The sequence below is a fragment of the Euphorbia lathyris genome, chromosome 7, assembly GCF_963576675.1.
Source record: "Euphorbia lathyris chromosome 7, ddEupLath1.1, whole genome shotgun sequence".
NCBI classification, from domain to species: domain Eukaryota; kingdom Viridiplantae; phylum Streptophyta; class Magnoliopsida; order Malpighiales; family Euphorbiaceae; genus Euphorbia; species Euphorbia lathyris.
The window spans coordinates 88622435-88629489 of NC_088916.1; the positions used below are offsets into that span (position 1 = coordinate 88622435).

Consider the following 7055-nt stretch of genomic DNA (forward strand, 5'->3'; position numbering starts at 1 on the left):
GTTAATTTAATTGATAACGAGTGGTTGTTCAAACTCAAAAGAAAGGTTGATGGCACAATTGATCGGTGCAAACCATGTTTGGTTGCACGAGGTTATCATTAACCACTGGCTATTGATTATACTGATACATTTAGTCGGATTGTCAAACCAACGACTATTCGACTTATACTTTCTTTGGCAGTTTCGTTTGGGTGGATAGTGTTGTAGTTGGATGTTTCCAATGCTTTTCTGCATGGTGATTTCCATAAGGATGTGTATATGGATCGTTATCTACAACTGGTTATGTCCTATTTTTTGGATCCAATTTGTTATCATGGACTTCCACGAAGCAGCAAATGGTTTCTCGGTCTTTTATGAATGCAGAGTATAGATCGATTACCACAACAACTTCTAAGCTTAGTTGGTTACAAATGTTGATGAAAGGAATTAGTTATCCTATGAGACGATTGTTGATTTTATGGTGTGATAATTTAAGTGCAGTGTATCTGTCATTGAATCTTGTGCTTTATAATTCTACAAAGCATTTGGAAATTAATATTCACTTTATTAGAGATCGTGTTCGATCTAAGTTGTTGGTGGTTCGACATATTTCGACTATAGATAAAACTGCAGATGTTTTTACTAAACCATTGGCAAGGGATTGCTTTCAGGTTCTTAAAGACAAGCTAAAAATTCATGCCCAACCTCTAGGGAGAGGGGGTAATGGAATAGACTTGTATAGAAAGTAAACTGTTTAAGATTTCTACTTGTATATGAAGTCTTAAACCTATAATAGACTTGTATAGTAAGTAAATTGTTTAAGACTTAGACTTATATAGGAAGTTTTAAACCTATCGGCTATGTTCAGAGAGTGCTTGGCCGAACCACTATAGTATAAACACTGAAATAATAATATTTCCCCCAATATTTACATTGTTTAAAATGGATTTGATACTTGTCCCAATAAAAATCATAATTGTTGTTCATTTGATCTTGGGTTTTACAAGACTACGTTTGCATGCACTGCATTCTTGCTCAGTGGATATACGCTTAATTCAAGTATATTGACATTATGAAAAATCTATTAATTGTATTATTCTTTTATATGAATAAACGTGATGTGGTGATTCTATAAAATTTTTATATATAAAATTTGAGTATTTTATTACTGCTTTATTGTTACATATATATTTATTTTATTACATATTTACTTTTTAACTTGTATACTTTTTATTTTTATATATTATATTGAAAATAGTATCAAAAAATAATAACGTTTTTTTAATAATCCAGACATTATTACAAGTTTATGAGATAATTACAAGAGTAATCTAAAATGTGAATTAAGAGATGATAGGAATATTATCTCTAGAAGTAACAATTGACAAACAAAAATAAAGATTTTCAATGCATAATTCTGTCAATGATAGAAGGGCAAAAATTTAATTTTCACTTGGGAGACTAGTTCTAGACGGTTGATTTATCTTTGATCGGATGGTCCAAATTAAAACCCTATCTTCTTGCATATTAAAAGATTTATTCTCTCAGTCCTCTTATTCATGTTCAGTCTCTCTCTTTTTTCTCTCAAAACTGAGATCTAACTATCCTTCTCTCTCAACCCTTATTGTCTTGATCTTTCTCTTCGAAAATGCTTAACATATGTATGGATCTAACTATAACAACTTGAATCAAGAAGGAAATCAAAATCAAGATCAAGGAGGCAATCAACATCCAGGAGGTAATAAGAATCTTTATTTTATAGACAGCTACGACTTTTCATGACTGAAAAGAAAGAGGAAAATCTGAAAAAACTATAATTACATGCAAGAAAAATAATGGTGAGGAAAATTCATGTCAAGGTGTGCGTGGATCTCCACAGATCTTCCCAGCTTTCTCAAGAACTAAAAAGGATATGCTATCACTTGATTGCAGAATGTTGCCGGCGAAAACCATCCCTTCTTACACGAGGATGATAAGTGACTGCAAGTAAGTTTAGGTTTAAATTACCAGTTTCTTCTTTAAATCTGCATTATTTAAAGAAAATCATTTCAGAGATCTTTTATTATTTAGATATGTATTTTTTTTTGGTTGATTAATCCTAATAAGAATAATCTACTCATATAAGCAGAAATGAATGATTGATTGTGTTTGGAATTGGGATTACAAGCAATTCCTACAAAAACACGGTGGTGTTGTTATTGCTTTTGGTGTTATTCATAAAAAGGATATTTGGATATTAGGGGTTGATTGTTATTAATGAAATAGGGAGTGTACGAGAAGGGGCATATTGATTGAATATTTAAATAGTGTGTTCTTCTGATGCATGTTAAGAATGATATGATGTTAAATTCAAAAATAGTTTAAGAATTGATTGAATATGTTATAAATAAAAAAGATTGTTGCAAATGAAGTTTTTGATCTTGTGCCTTTTAGCTTTTGTTTTTTTTGTAGAACTTAAGTTTTCGAAAGTAGCTTTTATATCTCTAAAAGTATGGACATTTAGATTCAAAGTCTATACAACCATGAACTTAAAAGAATGGACTTTTATTTTATCATTAATGTGAAATCTGATGCTCCGAATTGAAAGTTGATGTTGTGATTCTTGCTACAGGTTATGACGGAAAGAAAAAGCTCAAGGACAATGTCAATTTAAGTTTTCAAAACTAAAAACTTGTTTTAAAACAATTTAGGGATCTGAGACTGGAATGGACAATGCTTCTTCAAACCAAATATCAGAAGCTTCCTAGAAGTGAGTGGCAAACAATCTCCCATGAATTGGTATGCATCCATTTTTTTTATTAGTCCAGGTGGTTTATAATAGAATTTATGTTAAAATACATACTAACTTTAATTTTCTTCTAAACTGCTGACATAAAGGAATCATTGTCAGACAACCAAGAAAAAAATGGGATTGATGGACACAAAGATAGATGTTTAAACAGATGTAATACTTTTATGGAACTCTTGATGAAGGCTTGAAGGAACTACATGAAGTTCCTAGTCATGGCAATAGGATTGTCAAAGACCTCACCATTGTTGAGAAGCTGCAGCAAAATATTAAGTTACCAAAACCGTCAGGAAAAACAAGAAGATATTGCAGAAAGCAGCAACTGCATAAAAAAAAAGCCAAAAGTAGAAGGGTTGGAGATGAAATAAGAGAGTCCATTGACTGGAATGCTTTGGAAAAAGAGGCAGAATCAAATGGAAGGTAAAGAGGAAAAACATCAAATACATCTGCTTTTTAAGATGTGCAGATGTTGATTTGGTTGCCAAAGGCGAAATGGATAAAAAAAGGAGAAGTTCAGAACAAGAGGCTATGGGGGAATTGCTGCCGGAGGAGATTGTGACATAAATTCTATTAAGGTTGCCTCGGAAATCTCTTTTGAGATTTAAGCATGCTTTCTATTCATGTCTTTTGTACATAGAAGATTATGATGGCACTATACATACTGAAGGATTTGATTTTCCATATGAGTTTTTTTTTATCATGAAAAGTGGATTTGTGTCAGCCTTTGTAACTCTTGTGATGGATTAATATGCTTCCTTAGAGATCAAAGGTCCAAATGAGTATAACATAATACAATCTCCATTGATTTCAAATATTTCAAATGGAGATTGTATTATCTTATACTCACCTGGACCTTTGATCTCTAAGGAAGCATATTAATCCATCACACGACTTAGAAACACTGACAGGAATCAGCTTTTCATCACCAAAAAAAATTATATGGAAAATCAAATCCTTCAGGTATACTGCTATCATAATCTTCTTTGTACAAAAGACATGAATAGGAAGCATGCTTAAATATCAAAAGAGATTTCACAGGCAACCTTAATAGAATTTCTGTCACAATCTCCTCCAGTAACAATTCCATCATAGCCTCTTGTTCTGAATTTCTGCTTTTTAATAATGAACAACATCCTTGCAAGACGAATAAATGTATAAATATTCCAAACTTATATGTATTAATGGGATGCTCTCTAATCTAATATGTATATAATCAGTGTTTAGAACATTATCTTTGTTGTTAAACTTTTGTCTTTGCTGCGAGCCTTTGGATTATAATATATGTTCATTGCATTTAATTCCATTGAACATCTTAATCTATTTCCATTGTTTCCAAGTAAATATAGTGCATTTGTTGATTAGAGGGTTATATATATGATATGTTGCATAGAGATGGAAAAGGACACAGGAGAATCTTTATTTCTAAAAATATAGCTAGGAAACAGAAAAGAAACTGGAACGGAAACACTAATGAGAAAGATTTTATGTGCAATATATTTATGTTCATCTAATATTACTGCCATTTAAGTTGCGTTCCTTACTGAAAAATCGAATTTAGTTGGTATAAATGTAGGACTAGCTGTTTTGAAAATATAAGCAACCTATGTTACTAAATGTGAATAAAATCATTGATATCCTTCTCTTGTTCATTATTTCCAGTTGTTTTCTTATAATAAAAAATGTAATCTACTTTTTAGATTTTGATTCTTATTTTGCATCCTCCCTTTAAATAATAGGAATCCGAAGCAAGGAGATTAAGACGGTGATGACTGCTCCCAGAATTGTGTTTGAAACATGTGGTGGTGATGCACAAAATAATGGAGATTCAGATGCTTATAAAGATTCAAATTAGAGCCAGTGGTCATTTAGCTTGGATGAGGATTCACTATGTCCCCTTATCATGGTGATCATTTTGACAAGTTGGTGGGACAAGCATATGTTTCTGCCAATAAATTTTTTGCACATCGGGTTATAGAGGTTATTAGCCCTCAAGCTGATTTTGTATGGATTCATGATCATCACTTTAACTTATCTGAATATCTATTTTTATGTAGATGTCATGTAGGACTTAGGAGTAATCATGTGTCAATTAGATTATTGCTAAATACAATTATATATGATGCCTTGTAACGTATTAAGCCAAATTATATAATGTTTGAGAAAGAAAAATAAGAAGTAAATGCAGAGGTAGTAGATGCATCAGAAGGCATAAGATCACAAATAACATTAAGCATGAGAATTGATGGCAAAATAAATTGCCAGTAGGGCTTTTGTGGTAGAATGATTGTACTAGTTTGAACATTATTTGATTATTACATTGTATCCAAATAAGTTATAATTTGTTTCATTTAATTAATAATTGTGTTGGCAACATCTTAATTATTTTTTGTATTTTTTGTAAGTAACATTTTTTTTATAATATTTAAAATTATAGCATGACTTTTTTTACAATTTGAATCCAATGTGATTATCATATTCATTGAAAATCATGTTAATGTATTAGAAATTAGGTCTAAACCATAGGCAGCCCCTGAACTTATCACTTTTGGTCATTTTGCCCTCTGAATTTACAAGATAACTTATTTTTCCCCTCAACTATTTAAAAGTAGTATTAACAAACTCCTATTTTCATTATAACGGAAACAAGATGTAGTTTCAGCATTAGTATAAGTGTTAATGGAAGTATTAGAATCATACAGTATATATGTAGAAGATTTAGAAAGAGAAAATCTCATGATTGTTTCCGTTATAATGAAAACATGAGGTTGTTAATACCACTTTTAAATAGTTGAATGGACAAATACGTCGTCCCATTAGTTCGGGGACAAAATGACCAAAAGTGACAAGTTTAGGGGCTGTGTATGGTTTTGGCCTAGAAATTATAATATATGTTAATCGAAAACTTTAAAAAACTGGTTTTAATGCACTTTACTCTTTCCAAACATCAATTATTTTAGGAATTAGTTGCAAACTTCCCTTATTATTTTTGGGAAAGCCTACCGGATATAGGCTCAGAGAGCAAAGATGCAACCAAGACTTGTGAAGTGTGGGAAAGCCTATCCGGATATAGGTTCACTTTATTTGAAATATGAAAGAATTTGCAAGAGATCCAAGGCATCATAGTCTTGGCCTACCTTGCAGATTTACTCATAACATATGAAATGGTACAATTTTACTCCTAATGTTTTCAAATAAGATAAATTTTATCTATGTTTTAACAAAATAAAAATTAAAAAGATTGATTTACTGTTATTTGACTCGTTATTTAATTAACACCAGACATTTCAAATGTCAACACTTTCTGAAATATTTATTCTCTTCATAACACAGTTATAAACAACATGTTGAAATGTCAATATTTAAGTTTGACAAATACAAGTTACCCACGAAAAAAAACCTTACTTTTGTACTATGTTATTAAAACAGTCATAAACTATACACAACTGTTTTATTTTATTAACAAATTTGTTTAGAAGATGCGATTTGATAGACAAATAACTGTCAAATCAATCAGTTCAAAGTTCTATTGGATAGAGGTAAAATTGATATTGATTGGAAATTTTAATGGTAAAATTGCATCATTTCATACATTAGATGTAAATATGACTTTCCAAAAACGGTAAGGGAAATTTGGAACGTTACCCCATTACTCTAAGATATTTAGTATGTTACTAGAACAAATACAAAAAAAAAATTGATAAAATGTTAACAACTAAATTTTTCACTATAAGTTAATCACAATTTTAATTTAGTCAAACTGTCTAAAATCTTACTATGTTGCTAATATGATTACAAATAACGAACAAATAAATTTATGAAACTGCTTAGTCAAACCAATCTTTTTAAAATTTCGGTAAGGTATGCCTGAGTTAAATTTGCAATTCCATTAAAATAGTAGACTTAAAATTGGCAGATGTGACTATTTATATTAGGATTAACCCACATTCAACTCAAGAAGATTACATTAAAGAGAAAGGAAAACCATCAACCCACCCCACCCCATGTGATTCTAACCCATGACCTCTAGGGTCATAGGTAAGCTCTCAACCAACACTCTACCGAATTAAACTTGGTTTCTTCCTTCATTTTCCTCGTCGGAAATTTATCGAACTCTCCTAGTTGGAGACGAGATTATGTAAGCATTGCTCAATGTTCTGACTTGATTGGTAGAATGGTTTTTGTGTTTTAAAGTTAGAGTTTGATGCAATGAAACTTATGTTGTCCTAAATTTGTTGTTCTAGTGATCATGTGCACCCAATGATGTTCAATTTCCAATTCCAAATGATTA

At 30.9% G+C, this 7055-nt stretch overlaps 1 long non-coding RNA gene across 1 annotated transcript; it reads left to right on the forward strand.

Annotated features, from left to right (window-relative positions):
- Positions 1–1559: 1559 nt before the first annotated feature.
- Positions 1560–3401, forward strand: LOC136201528 (uncharacterized). The gene is made up of 3 exons (XR_010673891.1): positions 1560–1965; positions 2591–2757; positions 2857–3401. It is a non-coding gene; the product is annotated as an uncharacterized lncRNA (long non-coding RNA).
- Positions 3402–7055: the final 3654 nt, after the last annotated feature.